Genomic DNA, 19,234 nt, shown 5'->3' with positions numbered 1-19,234 from the left:
TAATGCCCTTTCGGCACTTAAAATGGTTTTAAACATAATTTTTTATACTTTACTCATTACCTAGTGATATATATCATAATTAGAATTATAAACTGAGTTTATGCACAAGTTCTTGTATTATGCTCTTAAATGACGATAATGCCCTTATGACTCTTAAAATGGTTTTAAATATGACTTTCATACAAAACCTTTTTACCTACTGATATTTTATACTAAATAACATATTTTAATCATTTAAACCTGGTCATAACATCAGTTTTCATAAAACATCGCAAATATCGTCATTTAACAACTTTAACGCCCTTTCGGCGCGTAGTATGGTTTTAAACCATATTTACCAACCAAGACTTGTTACCTACTGATTTTATAACTTATTTAAAATATTTTTACAGTAGGAACATGTTGTAAACTCAGAATCCCAAATAAGCTTTTAAACTATGTGAAATGACCAAAATGCGCCTACGGTGCATAGTTTGGTCTTAAACTATAAAACACCCATATGTTTAATATACCATAGATATTATATCACAAATTAATTATTTTTCCAGAATGTTTATGGTCATAACATCAGATTATATGCAAGTTCCTTTTATACGTCACTAAATGACCAATACGCCCTTATAAGGCTTAATTTGATTTTAAAACCTTGACCGCATACAAGTTGATATCCTACTGATATATAACTTGTTTAAAGTAAAATGGCATATGGAACTTGTGGACTCATCCAGTTACCCGTTGTCGCTTATACGCGTTCGATTCAACTTATGTAACTAGTTTACATAAGTTTACCAAAACGGGTTTAACCTTATCATTTTTATCTCAATTTCCAGAATGCTAATAGTTTACCCATATTACATAAGTCTTAGTACTTGTTGGGTTTAAACTATATTCTATTCCGGTCATCGCTTAATCTAGCGTATCGTACCGTTTTTTACACTTTAAGCTAGCCGGTCTAAGTCTTCGACTTAAATAGGACACCTTAGCATTCTAATTGGTTATTTATACCATTATTCCAGACTAGAGCCTTTTAGTAAATGCTACCTATACTTATCCATTGATTAAACGGCTGAGTTATTATAAACTTTGCATTTTAAAGTCAAGTACTAGCTCAGGTAAATACCTTTAACCTGTTTTCGCTATACGGGCTTGGGATGCGGTAAATTATTACCGCTTGGTCGGGTATGGGATCATATGCCGGATTGTGGCTACAAAATCTTCATAACCCGCTTTAATATGTTTTGTTTGATAACTTAAACATTGGGGGTTAACGCGACCGTGTCCTGGATATCCTCGGCTCATTTAAGTTACTAAAGGCCACGACCAAGCATGGGGTGTAGGCATACACCTGACAGATGCTTAATGCTATATAAAAATGTTTTCTTACCCACAAGTTGGGGATAACTCCTTTATGGGTTTATAAGTGGTGTGTTGGTTAATCATGTCTTGGTTTCTATACTAGGCCACATATGTATTGACAAACACGTAAAACTGATACAAGATCCTTTTGAATTGTCCCAAGTTATTTATAAAAGATGTGCCTTGTGCACTTAAATCAAATTTTGAAAATGTTTTCAAAATGTGTCGGTTGATTGTATTTACCAGTGAAAACTGACGTATTTTCAAAAGACTAAGTTACAGGTACAATACGTAATAGGTTGGAAGCTGCTTGGTATTAATAGAAGAGGATCTTGCAAATCCTTAGATATGCCTAAAGTCTGTTGAACTTAATTTTTGTACATTTATGATCCGCCTGTGGATCTTTACTATTATTAGCCTTTTTGTATTATTATTTCGAACTTCGAACATTTGGTTTGTAATAGTAATTTTACTCCAAGACTTCCACTGTGCTATTCTGTGTATATTGACTATGATGATATCAACTTATGTCACGATACTCCCCACCGGGCCCACTGGGTTTGTGGTTGAAATATCAGGATGTGATAGCTTTCCACCCGTTTGGAGGAAATGGATTAGGGGCATTTTGGTATCTTCTAGAGCGTCGGTTCTAATTAATGGTCCTCCATCGTTAGAATTTCAATGCCATAGGGGGGTTCGTCAAGGTGACCCGCTCTCACCTTTTATTTTCATAATCGCAATGGAAGCTCTAACTGGTTTTTTGAAAAGGGCTTTAGAATTAATGAAAATAAAAGGCATCTCAGTTCCTAATAATGGGTCAGTAATAACACACATGATGTATGTGGACGATGTGGTGTTTACGGGGGATTGGGAAGAAAGTACCATTAGCAATATCATAAGGCTCACGAGGTGTTATTACTACATTTCTGGTTTAAAAATCAGCCACAAGAAAACAAATCTCTTTGGGGTTGGGGTGGGGGAAAATTTGGTTAATCTAATGGATTCAACAATAAATTATAATGTGGGAAATTCCCTTACAAGTATCTTGGGGTACCTGTGGGGGCGAACATGAATCAACTTTGATATTGGAAGTGTATAATTGATTGTTTTAAAAATCGGTTGTTGTGGGAGGTAATGATGAAAAGGCAAAGACAGCATGGGTATGTTGGGAAAGGATAATTGGTCCCGTTGAAAAATGGGGACTTGGGTTGGGGTCATTTAAAGATATAAACATGAGCTTATTGTTGAAATGGTGGTGGCGTTTCAAGCACGAAAAGGATTCACTTTGGGGAAAAGCTGATAGGGCAATTCATGAACATACTCATTCTTATTCGTTTGTCCCGATTAAGGAAGGTATCCCTAATACTTGGAACAATATCGTTAGGATCCGAAAAAAAATTGGAAAACAATAATGTTCTTGTTGAAAGCTTGATAAAAGGCAATGTAGGTAATGGAAAAGAGGTGCGATTCTGGTTGGACTGGTGGGTTGGGGATGACATTTTGAAGAACAAATTTCCTGCTCGCTTTGAAATAGAAAAACATAAGCGAGGAACGATTGGCTGATTCGGAGTGGAGGGCGGTCCCAAGTACAAACGAAGAAATTAATCAGCTGCAACACTTATTAACCTTGAGACAAAGGATAAGTTTGGAGAACCAAGCTGATAAATGGTCGTAGGTTCCTTCCAGTGGTGGGTCGTTCTCGGTTTCGTCAGCCCGGGCAGTTCTAAACAGGTTTGCGGTCCCTTACCATCTTTATGAATGGGTCAAGTGGGTGCCAAAAAAGATTAATATTTTTGGGTGGCGTGGAGTACAAGATCGATTGGCAACAATGATCGGGTTAAAGAAAATGGGTATACTCTCAGGTGCGCCAATTTGTAAACTATGCGGAGATCAAGAAGAAGATGCAGATCATCTGTTTACAGGGTGTTATGTAGCAATAGTAATGTGGCATAAGGTGAGTTCGTGGTGCAAAATCCAGCCGATTCTTGCCTTCTCTATGAAAGATTTGCTGGAATTTTATAAAAACACAGCCTATTGAAGAATCGAAGAGGAAATACGTTCAAACAATCATACTAGCGACTTGTTGGAGCATATGGAAAACAATGAATGAAGGAATTTTAATGGGAAGAGAGCAAATATAGATGGGATCTTTGGAGAAATGCAGGCAAATACATTCCTGTGGATTAAATGCAGAGCAAAGAGAACGGATTTGGGCTGGAGGAAGTGGGTGAATTTCGAGTTTTGTAATGGGGTACGATACATTGTTTATTTTTATGTTTTTTTATGGTTTTGGATTTTCAACTTCCTAGGGTGATTATATAATAGGTTGCCTTAGTAGCTTACTAACCATTTGTACTTTTGAATATTTGGGGTGTTGAATAAAAGTTGTTGTTGGCCGTTATAATAATAATAATATTAATAAAGTTACTCTTTAACCAAAATCCATAACATTTGAAGCCTAGAGCTGTTCAAATTGCTCGGCGCTTGACGCTGTTTGATGCTTGCTCGAAAGATGCTCGGAATTTGCTCGTTCGATTCAGCTCAATTGAAAAAATGCTCGGGTCGAATCGGTTCGGTTTGTAAACGAACCGAGCATGAGCAAAGGTTCGCGCAGTTCGGTTCGGCTCGATTTATTTTTTAATATATATATACATATAGGGGAAGGTTCAAATGAAAACCACTAGTTATCGCGAAAACTCGAAAACTAATTAAAAAAACCAAAAAAACATACCAATTTTTTTTCATACCAATTTTCGCTAGTTTTTATATATAAAAAAATGTTTTTGTAGTGCACATGTGTATGTCTACTATACATATGTATTATTACACATGTGTACTACAAAAAAATTGTTGAAAAAAAGTTTTTTTATATATAAAAAATAACGATTTTTAATAAAAAAAATTGTTAAAAAAGAATTTGGTGTGTTTTTTAAGCTTTTTTTAGTTAGTTTTCGAGTTTTCACAATAAAAAGGAGGGGGGAAGACTTTTAATGAAGGAGGGGTAAAATTGGAACAAAAAATATATAACTTTTCAAACATTTCCCATTTCTCCATACGTTATCATTTTAAAACAAAAATGGCACCATAAGATCACAAATTTTCTTATCTTTCATTCAAGTATATTCGAGCATATTTTTTATGACATAAAAAAAGATTTATGGTGCCGTCTTGTTTTCAATACTATTATTATAGTAGTGCACATGTGCAATATAACATGTACTACAATGTGCATTACATGCTTAAAATTAGCTTTTTGATTCTAGTTTAGCTTTTAGGGTTAGTTTTTTTGGAGGTTTAGGATTAGGATTAGGTTTTTTGGTGTGGGGGGAGGGGGGTTTAGATTTTTGGGGGGTGGGGGGTTAGGCTTTTTTCGGGTTTATGTTTAGGGTTTAGTTTTAGGTTTTCGGGAGGGTGGGGGGTTTAGGTTTTTGGGGGGCGTCGGTGGGGGGTGGGTTAAGTGGTTTAGGCTTTCCGTATTAGTGCACATGTGCAGTACAACCAAATTTTTTTTTTTTTTTTTTGAAATTTTTTTCCATATATAAAAAGTAGCGATTTTTCTAAAAAGAATTGTAAAAAAAAATTGTATGTTTTTTAGGTATTTTTAGGCTTTTTTAGTTAGTTTTCGAGTTTTCACAATAAAAGTGATTTTCATTTGAACCGTCCCTTATATATATATATATATATATATATATATATATATATATATATATATATATAATGTAAGTATCCATAGAAAACCCATTTTAATTTAGAAAACCCGGGAAACTCAAAGCTCCCGATTTTTTTTTCTTGAAAAAATTTACACATGTTATATACATGTTTTTAAGGGTTTTGGGCAAAAAAATAAAAAAAGTGCCGAGTAGATATTTAAAAAAAAATAAACAAGTTTTGGTGTAACACATGTTACAAATATGTCAGATGAATGTAACATGTGTTACACCAAAACTTGTTTATTTTTTTTAAAAATAACTACTCGGTGCTTTTTTGATTTTTTTTGCCCAAAACCCTTAAAAACATGTATATAACATGTGTAAATTTTTTCAAGAAAAAAAAACATCGGGAGCTTTGAGTTTCCCGGGTTTTCTAAATTAAAGTGGGTTTTCTATACATCCTTCCCCTATATATATATATATATATATATATATATATATATATATATATATATATATATATATATATATATATATATATATATATATATATATATATATATATATATATATATATATATATATTTGTGTGTGTATCAGTTTTTACAAGTTCAGCCATTGATTATGTCACAAGATCAACAACAACAGATATGCGGAATTAAAGTGGGTTTTCTAAATTAAAGTGGGTTTTCGATAATAATCAATATGCGGAATCCATTGATTATGTCACAAGATCAACAACAACAGATTCAGTGTTTAATCTCATCTGATTTTCTATTAGAATGATTGTGAAAATACACTAGCACCGGTAGAATCTCAGACCAGCAGAGGTTCCTTACAAGTTCAGCCAAAAGTTCTAAATGACTAACACATGCTAGCTATTTATAGGCAACATCAGGGAGGGTTATAGGTGTCACCCGATCGGATGGTCATCCGATCGGATGGCCATCCGATCGGATGACATCAGTCAACCATCAGACTTCACTTTTTGTAACACCTCGAAATTTTGTGTTCAATAATGTATTGACACGTGTCATAAGTTTACACGTGGTATTAAGTACTAATTAAAGGACTAAAGTTGACAAACATTGGAAGTATGTAAATTCAAGGGTTAAAAATGTCAACAAGAGATAAATATACTGCATAGTAACCCCAAATGATGCTCGTACCTTCAAACAAATAAATCATGAATCGTACGGAACGAATTGCGGAAGAAAGTGAGAGATTACAAACTACAGGGGTTAAATGTGTCAACATGTTTAATTTATACCTCTGAATGACCCTTTGACAAACCCTAGACTTTGTAACAGTAAATTACGCTCACTAGAATATACGATATAAATTTCGCGAAGTTCCGTTTTAAAACGAGAAAGTTATGATCGAATTCGTATGAGAAGGGTTGAAAGCGTCAGACATTGAAAGTTATGACTTTTCGGGTAGTAATAAATTAACCAAGGGTTAATAAGTTGGGTAAAAGTTCCGAGGCCCTTATTCGTAAATAAACGAAGCCCTAAAACGCAAAGTTACCCCTTCGAAACCGAAAGGCCAGGGCAATAATTACAAAAGATTTGAAAATCTTGAAAAATTGGTCTCAGGCGGGCCGCGTTAACGAACCAAGCAATCTTACGCGGGCCGCATGGTCAGTAGAAAATATGGGTTTGTCAGAAGGATTCAGGCGACCCGCGTAAGGGTTAAGTGATCTCTTGCGCCGGCCGCGTCAGCCCCCCAGTTGCAAATAATGCGGACAGGTTCACTGTTTGCTGTTTTAACTGACTTAGAATGCCATTATGAGAGAATGGGCGCCCTCTAAACGTCCCCTAGCACTCAGGGACACATGTTGATGATCCAAGAGCACTTATAGCACTTGTTGTCAAGGATCTAAAGGCTAATGAACACTATAAAAGGCCACCTTGTAACCACAAGTTCTTCACACCTTCAATCAACTCTTCTGATCATTTCTGGAGCTCAAGTACCTTCTTTGCTCATCCCTAGTCGTGCATAGGACTCTTGTAAGTATGCTCCACCCTTTTGTCACACCCCGATTTCCACGTGTTTCACCGGTGGGCCCGGTGGGGGATTACCGTGACGATGTTGGCAACAATATAGTCAAACCACACAATTATATAATGCACAGCGGAAGCTTAAGATAAATATAAAAACTTCAACCTCTGGTTGTAATATCAAATGTATTACAGAAGTTGAATATATCCACAGTGGATCAAAATAATAAATATTGTTCATTCAGATGCAGCATCGAGTTTGCGAGACTATGTACGATGCTTAGGACGCCTATACCAGCCCATTTCGTATAGTACCTGCACTTAATCTTTTTGGGGAAAATACGTCAGTTTACACTGGTAAATACATTCAACTGACACATTTGAAAATGTTTATTAAAATTGATTTGAATGCACAAGGCACAAACTCTTTTATAACTTGGGAAAATTATTAAAATCTTGTGAACGTTTTACATGTTCTTTTATGCGTTCAGTAGCCCGGGTCGTGCCGGGTTAAAGATTTATAGACACACCACATTGCGTAAAACCGTAGTATAAAAACCAACGGCTACGTCTTTTAATTTAATGTCGACAATATATACCGGGTGTACGCCTACACCGGGATGTCGATGGTCGTGGCCATTTCGTAAAATGATGCCAAGGATATCCGGGACAACGGTCATTAAACCCCCCAAAGGCTTTTAAGAAACAAAACTGTTTAAATGAGCCGATCATATTATTTAATTAACCACCTAAGCGATGGAAAAATATAATGCTCAATCAAGCGGTATTAACATACCGTAACCCAAGCCCATATAGGGGAAATAAGTTAAAGTATTTACCTTTGCAAGTATATTTCCTTAATTTGGATTAAATCACCGATAGCTTTTACTGGGGCTCCTAATCTGGAACGAAGGTTTTAATTAACCTCTTAGAATCCTAACGAGTCGTTATAATGGCCGTAGCCTAGACCGGTTGGTTCCGATATGTGAATACGGTTTAATCGCGTGAAAAGGCGAAAACCGAGAATGGAGTGCGATTCTGGCCCAACAAGTTCAGAGACTTGTTTTATATGGGTTTATGGTTCACACTCTGGATTTTGGGGTTCAAATAATATAATTTGACCCGTATCGGCTAAATTATGAAAACTAGTTTCATAAGCCGATCCGTGCGCGCAATAGGCGAAACGGTTAACCATGAGAGTCTTACGCTTATTTCCTAAGTCAATACGCCTTAAAGAGGTTGTGGTATCAGTAGGATACCTTCCGTGATACCCGTAACGAGTTTAAGTTAATATTATGCCCCGTAGGGGCTTTTTGGTCATTTTAAAGACTTTCAAAAGAGCTTTTCGAGTTCTACTGGAAATCTGAGTTTCCCGAACAGCTTATAAGGCTTAAAATACTTTATTTATTATTTAAAATCAGTAGCAACAGGAATCGGGTCAAAAGACCTTGTAGAACTCATGTTTTGGCCGAAAAAGGGCATATTCGGTATTTACCGAACCGTAGCCATAACCGCAGGTTATGAGCGAGGTAAAAATTATTAAAAATCTTTAAAATTCCCAAAATATTATTTTAATACAGTGGGTAAAAGTTTTGGTGACGAAATCTTGGTTTAGATAGGTGTTATGCTAATTGCGCCGTTAATTACTAAAGTTTACTTTAAATGCGCCATTTAGCATAACTCTCATTCTAGACCTCGGATTGACGTGAAACTTTTAAGGACATGCTTATAATTTAATAAGCAAGGTTCTGGTCCGTTCACGTGTCCGAAATACTCGTTTTATTTTCAAAATGGCGTTACGGTCAACTTTTAGGCGATTAACGGAAATGCGTAAAAGACTCGGATAACTCATGAACCGATCACAGAGGTTTATACCATCATGTAACCTGGTCCTAAGAGAGTCCTAAGGTATGTCTATACCTCACTAAAACGGGTCAGAACTGAAGTCAATGCAAAAGTCAAACTTTTGCGACATTCGGCTCCGAACCGGGTCAATATAGCAAATGGTCGATTCAAACGAGCGCAAACAAGTTTATATACTTAGTATCATATTTTATGAGTGTCAAAACAGGTTTCTTAGTATGTACATTACATATTATGCATAAATCGCTAAAATAGCTTTTTGTTGACTTTTTAAGTGCGCGTTTGACTCGATATTTGACATAGTTAGAGTGGTGATCAGGGGGAACCCTTTTAGAGGTTTATTACCCACATAAATACCAACTCAAAACCACTTTTGATTCATCATAAGACTGAACCATTTGCAAGTTATTGTAATGACAACCGTTAGTTACGACGGTTGTGTTTATAAGCTATAACTATGGAAATGCAAGACCATATTGATTGTGAACGACTTACAGAAGTTGTTTCTTGCTTATAGAGCAGAGATGGATGCTTGGGAGCTTAGAATGATCAGGAGATGAGTTGTTTGAGGTGTGGTGAACATATGCTCACAATGTGGCTATTTATAATGTTCAAAAAGCCTCAAGATCATCACAACTCAGCCTACAGCTGATTATGGATGATGGGCATGTGTCCCCTGGAGCTATGGGTCAAGTGTAGGGTGCCCATGCCTCATTTATTGGAGATTTGGTCATTCATAATGCTCAAAAGGCAAGAAGTTACAACTTTCTGCATCTGGGCGTTGTACGCGGCCCGCATGGGAGTTCCATGCTTGTTTAATGCGGGTCGCCTGGGATTCAAATAACAGGCGCGTAAAACAGGAGGCTCGCGGCCCGCCTTAACTTAGGCCAAAACATCACGCGGGTCGCGAGGGGCCTGTTTTTCAGATTTTTAAAATCTTTTGTAATGATTATCAGAATCCGGTAATTAATAACGAAATCTTTCGTAATGATTTACCTGACCTTTCGGGTTTGGAAGGGGTAACTTTGCGGTTTGGCCCTCGGTTAATTACAACTAGGGACCTCGTGTTATTTACCCGCGTTGTTAAGTCCCCGATTAGTTTATTAATTGTTCAGAAAGCCTTAACTTTCATTATTGACGCTTTTAACCCTTCTCCTACGAATTCGATCGTAACTTTCTCGTTTCATAACGAAACTTCGCGAAATTTATATATTATATTTTAGTGAGTGTATAATACCGTTACAAAGCCTTGGGAACGTTAAAGGGTCACTCAGAGGTATAATTAAACATGTTGACACGGTTAACCCCTGTAGCTTGTAATCTCTCACTTTCTTTCGCGTTTCGCTTCTGTACGATCTATGATTTATTCGTTTGAAGGTTCAAGCATTATTTAGGGTTACTTTACAGTATATTTACCCTTGTTGACATTTATAACCCTCGAATTTATATACTTTCAAGGTTTGTCAAAATTAGTCCTTTATTTAATATCAATGCCACGTGTAAACAAATGACACATGTTAACACATTATTGGACACAAAAATTCGAGGTGTTACATCCTCACCCCCTTAAGATAAATCTCGACCCGAGATTTACTCAAATAAATAGGGGTACTTTTCTTTCATTGTAGCTTCGACTTCCCACGTATATTCAGGACCTCTACGAGCATCCCATTTGACTTTTACAATCGGTACGTGCTTTCTGCGAAGCTTCTTTACCTGTCGATCCTCAATCGACAAAGGTTTTTCTATGAATTTTAAGCTCTCATCTATATGCACATCTGTGTGTGGAATCACCAACGATTCATCGGCGAAACACTTTTTGAGATTGCAGATGTGGAACACGTTGTGAATTCCATTGAGCTCTTCAGGCAAGTTCAACTTATAGGCAACTGATCCGATACGTTCAATGACCTCAAAAGGTCCTATGTATCTCGGACTCAGCTTGCCCTTCTTGCCGAAACGCATCACCCCCTTCCAGGGTGACACCTTAAGTAATACCTTTTCACCCACTTCGAAGTGAAAATCCTTACGCTTTGGATCAGCGTAGCTCTTCTGCCTATCGCGGGCAGCCTTGAGACGTTCCCGGATCTGGACAATCTTGTCCGTTGTCTGGAAAACTATCTCTGGTCCCGATAATTGGACCTCTCCTACTTCCGCCCAACAAACAGGCGATCTACATTTCCTACCGTATAATGCCTCGAAAGGCGCAGCCTTTATGCTGGTGTGGTAGCTATTATTGTAGGAGAATTCGATCAGGGGTAAATTCTTATCCCAGTTACCGCCTAAATCGATCGCACATGCACGAAGCATGTCTTCTAGCGTTTGGATAGTACGCTCACTTTGACCGTCCGTCTGTGGATGGTAAGCCGTACTAAAGTTTAAGCGCGTGCCCAAAGATTGCTGGAAACTCTTCGAGAAATGAGATGTGTACCTGGTATCCCTGTCGGAGATAATAGTCACAGGTATGCCGTGTAAGGCTACAATCTTATCAACATAAAGTTGGGCTAACATATCGGAGCTATACGTCTCCTTGATGGGTAGAAAATGAGCTGATTTTGTCAGCCTATCGACTATGACCCATATTGTATCGTTTCCTTTCCTGGTTTTGGGTAACTTGGTTATGAAGTCCATAGTTACGCATTCCCACTTCCACTCGGGAAGCTCAGGCTGTTGTAGCAAGCCAGACGGCTTTTGGTGCTCGGCTTTGACTTGAGCACAAGTCAAGCACTTTGCTACGTGGGCGGCCACAGACTTTTTCAAGCCTATCCACCAATAATTTGCCTTTAAGTCTTGGTACATTTTGTCTGCACCAGGATGGACTGAGTATTTGGAACTATGGGCTTCCTGGAGGATAACATCTCGTAGTCCTCCATAAATTGGAACCCATATACGTCCGTTCAATCTAAGGATTCCATCCTTGCTAAGAGTCAACTGCTCCTCAGTTACTCCCAGCTTTTCATTAGGATAATTAGCTTCCAACACAGCCTCTCGCTGTGCAGCTAATATCTTTTCAATTAAATTGTTCTTGACCTCAATGCTTTTGGCATTGATTCGAATAGGTTTTACCCTTTCTTTTCTACTCAAGGCATCGGCGACTACATTCTCTTTGCCGGGATGGTACCTGATCTCGCAATCGTAGTCATTCAAGGTTTCCATCCAACGGCGCTGCCTCATGTTCAACTCCTTCTGGTTGAACAGGTGCTGGAGGCTTTTGTGATCAGAATAAATCACAAATTTAATACCATAGAGGTAATGCCTCCATAATTTCAGTGCAAATACAACGGCACCCAACTCTAAATCATGGGTGGTGTAATTCTTTTCATGCACCTTTAATTGCCTTGAAGCATAGGCAATCACCTTGCCTTTCTGCATAAGCACACACCCCATGCCCGTGTGTGATGCATCGCAGAATACTACGAATTCATCAATACCTTCTGGTAATGTCAACACAGGTGCGTTGCTTAGCTTTTGCTTCAGTATTTCGAAGGACTCTTGCTGCCTTGGGCCCCAAATAAACTTTTCTTTCTTCTTGGTTAGGGAAGTCAAGGGCGCAGCAATCCTCGAAAAATTTTCAATAAACCTCCGGTAGTATCCTGCTAATCCCAGGAAACTACGAATTTCGGTAGGCGTCCTTGGCTCTTGCCAGTTCATGACTGCCTCTACCTTAGCGGGATCCACTTGGATACCACGCTCACTCAAAACGTGACCTAAAAACTGAACCTCTCGTAGCTAGAATTCATACTTCGAGAATTTGGCGTAGAGTTTCTCACGCTGTAGTAATTCGAGAATGCAACGGAGGTGCTTCTCGTGGTCAGCTTGGTTCTTGGAATATATAAGGATATCGTCGATGAAGACTATGACAAATTTGTCCAAATACGGCTTGCAGATGCGATTCATGAGATCCATGAACGCAGCCGGTGCATTTGTGAGCCCAAAAGGCATCACTAGGAACTCGTAATGACCATAGCGAGTCCTAAATGTTGTCTTATGTACATCCTCATCTCTGACCCTTAGCTGATGATAGCCCGACCTCAAGTCGATCTTCGAGAAGTAGCTTGCTCCTTGCAGCTGATCGAATAGATCATCGATCCTTGGTAAAGGATATCTATTCTTTATGGTAACTTTATTTAGCTCTCGATAGTCGATGCACAACCGCATCGATCCGTCCTTCTTCTTTACGAATAGGACTGGTGCTCCCCAGGGAGATGAACTAGGTCTGATAAAACCTTTCGCCAGCAGTTCATCCAACTGGGTCCTCAGTTCTTTCATTTCCGTTGGAGCTAGCCTGTAAGGTGCTCTTGCTATCGGAGCCGCTCCAGGAATGATGTCTATTCTGAACTCCACTTGTCTATCTGGTGGCAAACCAGGTAGTTCTTCAGGAAAAACCTCGGGGTATTCAGAAATGACAGGAAGATCCTCGATCTTCGGCTTAGGTTCTTCTATTATCACCTGAGCCATGTAAATTACACAGCCTCTGTTTAAACACCTTGAAGCTTTGAGCATAGATACGTCCTCGGGTAACCCGTACTGCGTATCTCCTCGAATGGTAAGAGATTCACCACTCGGAGTCTTTAAAACTATCCGCCTTTTGCCGCAAATGATTTGGGCCTGGTTATGGGATAACCAGTCCATGCCTAGCACAATGTCAAAACCCGCTAATTTGAAAGGGAGTAGAGATAAAAGAAAAGAATGGTTCCTAATGGACATTTCACATCCTTCTAAAACAGTTGAGACGGTTTCTATCGTGCCGTCTGCTAACTCTACTTCGTATTTCACGTCAAGGGTTTTGATAGGCATATTTAGTAGTTGGCAAAATTTCTGGTCTACAAAGGATTTATCAGCGCCAGAATCGAATAGTACTCTTGCAAATATATTATTTACGAGAAAAGTACCTGTGAGCACATTGTCGTTCTGAACCGCTTCCTTTGCATCCATGCGAAAAACTCTCGCATTTGACTTCTTGGTCTCTTCCGCCTTCCTGGCGTTCTTAGGGCAGTTACTCTTGATATGCCCCTTTTCGTTACAACCATAGCAGGTTGCATCCTTGATCCTTTTGCATTCCACAGTCTTATGATCCTTGGACTTGCATAGTCCACAGGAAGGAGCCTTTGATTGCGACTGTGAGTTCGATGCAAATCTACATTTCCCAGAGTGGGGTTTCTTGCAGATTTTGCAGTTGGGCCTTTCACCAGCTTGCCCATCTTTCTTTGTCTCAGCCCCTCTCTTGCCGTCACCGTTTCCACGGTGCTTCTTTCCAGATTTTCGTGAGGTATCATCCTCACGTTTTCTCTTCTCAGCCTCCTTGCTCCTTAGTTTCCTCAGACGGACAGCGTCTAAGGTGAGAGACAAGGAGAGGTCAGTAACTGACCTGAAGGTCGTCGGCCGAGAGGCCTTTACACTCGCCTTTATTGCGGGCTCCAAGCCCCCAATGAAACGGGCGATTCTTCGGGGTTCTGGTGTCACAAGGTATGGGACTAGGCGAGACATCGTATTGAAGCTCGTCAAATATGCCTGGCAGTCCAGGTTCGTCATCACCAGTGACACAAAGTCAGCCTCGATCTTCTCAACCTCATGCTGAGGGCAGTAGTTTTCCTTAATGAGAGCAATAAATTCCTCCCATGTCATCTTGTATAAAGCAGACTTACCTGATGCCTGCACCAACGCTCTCCACCATGCCAGGGCCTCGCCCTTAAATGACTGGGACACATACTTCACCACATCCCTCTCTGCACACCCGCTGATGTCCACAATAGTGTCCATCTCATCTAGCCAGGTGATACAATCAACAGCACCTTTCTCCCCTGTAAATTCCCGGGGCTTACAAGATACAAAGTATTTGTAGGTGCAACCCTTAGCATTTGATGCATCAGTATATTCCCTATCGCGATGAACGCTGTTCTCAGTGGACGAGTGTTTGTCGTCATCTTTCTTGGGTTGAGAGGGTGGTTTGGAGTGTGTCTTTGGTTTAGAGGGTGGTTTTGACACGGTTCTGCCTTGGGACTCAGTATATTGACGATCAAGAGCTGCCTGAACAGCATTGTCAATCAGAGCCTTCAGTTGTGCGCCTGTCAAATGCACTGGCGTATTGTCGTAGTCATCTTCATTAGTATGGCTATTCTCTCCGTTGGGATCCGCCATTGTAACTTGAATCTGTTACAGAAGATAACAAAATTTTATTCAGGAGATTATTATATAATTGTCTTTTATGACAATTTGCCAACCATGGTACAGAGACCATATTTGGTTAACTTATTATTTCATTATATATTAGGATTTGAATATATCCTATTTCAGCTATATAAATAGTATTGGCGGCATAAAGCCTAATCACGAGGATGTTTTATAATTTTAGCCGAGATTTCAGAGAATCAAAGGCATAGAGATTTGAACCGTAGTTCTTTTATCTCTTTCTGACAGAGGGTCATAGACTACCACTGCCGTTTGTCTTTATAAGACAATTATTATGGCCCATAGGCACTACACCTCTAATGGATGTTCCAATATGGTTGGCCCGTAGGCACTACATCACTAATGGATGTTTTAATAAGGTTGGCCCGTAGGCACTACATCACTAATGGATGTTTTAATAAGATTGGCCCGTAGGCACTACATCACTAATGAATGTTTTAATAATATTGGCCCGTAGGCACTACATCTCTAATGGATGTTTTAATATGATTGATCACCTTCATTGGTGATTTAACCCACGATTTATAAATCATTTAGTTGGGTTTTGAAATCCTTAAAGGATTATTGTATAAGAATGACGTGCGTGATTTTAACGAATCACATCTGCCATGATTGTTAACATGCGTACAGAGGTTAACAGGGAATCAGAATCTTTTCAATTAGGTCGTACCATCTTGACTGGATCTTAAAAGACACCAAGCTAGGTTTCACCTTTTAGGACTCTTTATTTAGGCAGATCAATTAAAAGGATTGGTTTTGATTTATTTCATACATATTAAAACAAAACTCATAACATACATTCCATAATCTCAAATACAATTACATATTGCCCTAAACGGGTCTTTCAAATAGTACATACCTCCATAGAGGTATAAAATAAGTGACAAGTCCACGCAGGGACTAACATAAGATAAGTGTCCATGTAAGGACTAAAAGATAAGTCCACGTAGGGACTGAAATGCGATAAGTGTCCGCGCAGGGACTTATTTCAAAATAGAAATTACATTAGTACAACTATTAAGGGCTAATGGTCACGTTTCTTCTTCTTTCCCTTTAGTAGGTTTGCCAAGCCTTTGAGAAATCCTCGGTGGCTTTTCTTTTCTTCCTCGAACTCTCTCTCCACACGATCTAGTCGATGGAGTATCTCTTCCTGTTCAGGAGGAGAGAAACGTGGTTGTGGCGCTTGATGCGGAACTGGAGGTCTGGGAGGTATTAGATACCCATGAGCTGAGTAGTCCGGTGGTCCCATGTTTCCATGTGCTCCGTCAGGGTAGCGCGCATTATATCTTGCCGACACCACATATGGGTCGCGCTCATAGCCGTAGTTGTATTGTGCTTGTGACGGTTCGAAGGGGTTGTAAGCCGTTGGACCTGTGTAAGCAGGTATGGGTTGGTCATACCCAAATGATGGCGAATTTTGTGCAGCTGGTGCGGAGTTCGCCTCCTGTATAGGACTTGAAGGTCCTTCTTCTTGTAGTGGCGGATAGTGGCTACTACTAGAGTGTCGAGGAGTGCTGAAGTGGATACCCCCTCCTCCTCGTGTAGACATACGAGCATTTGTCCTCCTACGCCTTGGCGGATCAGGCATTACTGGTTGCGCTGGTGGCGGAGGTGGTGGCGTAACTGCCTCAAAGCGTGAATCCTCAGAGGGATCCTGTGGATGTCGTGGTTGTTGTGATGTCTGTTGAGGTGGCGTGTAGTACCACTCATGTCGGTCAAACAACGCTTGGAAACTGTCTGGTCCCTGATAGGGTGTGCCATGGAAGGATGACCCATCAGAGACTTCTATCGGATGCGTGGGCGTACCCCGAGCAGGTTCTGTTGGATCAGTATCTTCATCCATATGGTCTTCGGAGAAGTGATCTTGCGGCCCTAATGGAACAAAGCCTGAAGGTTCCTGTATGTAGTCAGCCGGATTAAACTGACCTATGAAGTATGGAGTAGGGTCGTCGTAATTTCGGTGCGATACCGAACGTTGTAGAGGTATGAAGGAAGGTTGTGGGTTGTTGGGATCATTCTCTGAGTTTGGCCCAAAGGAGTGCCGATAAGATGGCGTCGAGCTGTGCGAGGTGGAATGCCTCGCGGGTTCGTAAAGATCTCTTCGTCGTTGTGGCTCTTTGCTCCGTGTCATCGAAGGATGTCTTGTACCAGATGGTCCAGCTTCGTTATCGTGATGTGTCACGACTTCTTCTCTGCCTCTTCTTCCCCTTCCTCTTCCTCGGAATATAACAGGTGGCATTTTCCTGCTTTATAAAACTTTAAATTCCAATAATAAGAAAAAGACAAAATTGGAATAACAATTCGAATTTGTCCTAAGTTCTTGTCTAGACTCAAGTATGTGCAATTGTGTCATTGAGATTAAACACATTAGGATAGTGTTTAATTCACTCAATGTTGGCTCTGATACCAACCTGTCACACCCCGATTTCCACGTGTTTCACCGGTGGGCCCGGTGGGGGATTACCGTGACAATGTTGGCAACAATATAGTCAAACCACACAATTATATAATGCACAGCGGAAGCTTAAGATAAATATAAAAACTTCAACCTCTGGTTGTAATATCAAATGTATTACAGAAGTTGAATATATCCACAGTGGATCAAAATAATAAATATTGTTCATTCAGATGCAGCATCGAGTTTGCGAGACTATGTACGATGCTTAGGACGCCTATACCAGCCCATTTCGTATAGTACCTGCACTTAATCTTTTTGGGGAAATTACGTCAGTTTACACTGGTAAATACATTCAACTGACACATTTGAAAATGTTTATTAAAATTGATTTGAATGCACAAGGCACAAACTCTTTTATAACGTGGGAAAATTATTAAAATCTTGTGAACGTTTTACATGTTCTTTTATGCGTTCAGTAGCTCGGGTCGTGCCGGGTTAAAGATGTATAGACACACCACATTGCGTAAAACCGTAGTATAAAAACCAACGGCTACGTCTTTTAATTTAATGTCGACAATATATACCGGGTGTACGCCTACACCGGGATGTCGATGGTCGTGGCCATTTCGTAAAATGATGCCAAGGATATCCGGGACAACGGTCATTAAACCCCCCAAAGGCTTTTAAGAAACAAAACTGTTTAAATGAGCCGATCATATTATTTAATTAACCACCTAAGCGATGGAAAAATATAATGCTCAATCAAGCGGTATCAACATACCGTAACCCAAGCCCATATAGGGGAAATAAGTTAAACTATTTACCTTTGCAAGTATATTTCCTTAATTTGGATTAAATCACCGATAGCTTTTACTGGGGCTCCTAATCTGGAACGAAGGTTTTAATTAACCTCTTAGAATCCTAACGAGTCGTTATAATGGCCGTAGCCTAGACTGGTTGGTTCCGATATGTGAATACGGTTTAATCGCGTGAAAAGGCGAAAACCGAGAATGGAGTGCGATTCTAACCCAACAAGTTCAGAGACTTGTTTTATATGGGTTTATGGTTCACACTCTGGATTTTGGGGTTCAAATAATATAATTTGACCCGTATCGGCTAAATTATGAAAACTAGTTTCATAAGCCGATCCGTGCGCGCAATAGGCGAAACGGTTAACCATGAGAGTCTTACGCTTATTTCCTAAGTCAATATGCCTTAAAGAGGTTGTGGTATCAGTAGGATACCTTCCGTGATGCCCGTAACGAGTTTAAGTTAATATTATGCCCCGTAGGGGCTTTTTGGTCATTTTAAAGACTTTCAAAAGAGCTTTTCGAGTTCTACTGGAAATCTGAGTTTCCCGAACAGCTTATAAGTCTTAAAATACTTTATTTATTATTTAAAATCAGTAGCAACTGGAATCGGGTCAAAAGACCTTGTAGAACTCATGTTTTGGCCGAAAAAGGGCATATTCGGTATTTACCGAACCGTAGCCATAACCGCAGGTTATGAGCGAGGTAAAAATTATTAAAAATCTTTAAAATTCCCAAAATATTATTTTAATACAGTGGGTAAAAGTTTTGGTGACGAAATCTTGGTTTAGATAGGTGTTATGCTAATTGCGCCGTTAATTACTAAAGTTTACTTTAAATGCGCCATTTAGCATAACTCTCATTCTAGACCTCGGATTGACGTGAAACTTTTAAGGACATGCTTATAATTTAATAAGCAAGGTTCTGGTCCGTTCACGTGTCCGAAATACTCGTTTTATTTTCAAAATG

This window comes from Helianthus annuus, chromosome 13, assembly GCF_002127325.2.
Source record: "Helianthus annuus cultivar XRQ/B chromosome 13, HanXRQr2.0-SUNRISE, whole genome shotgun sequence".
Lineage (NCBI taxonomy): Eukaryota > Viridiplantae > Streptophyta > Magnoliopsida > Asterales > Asteraceae > Helianthus > Helianthus annuus.
Note: the sequence above shows the minus strand (reverse complement) of the source record.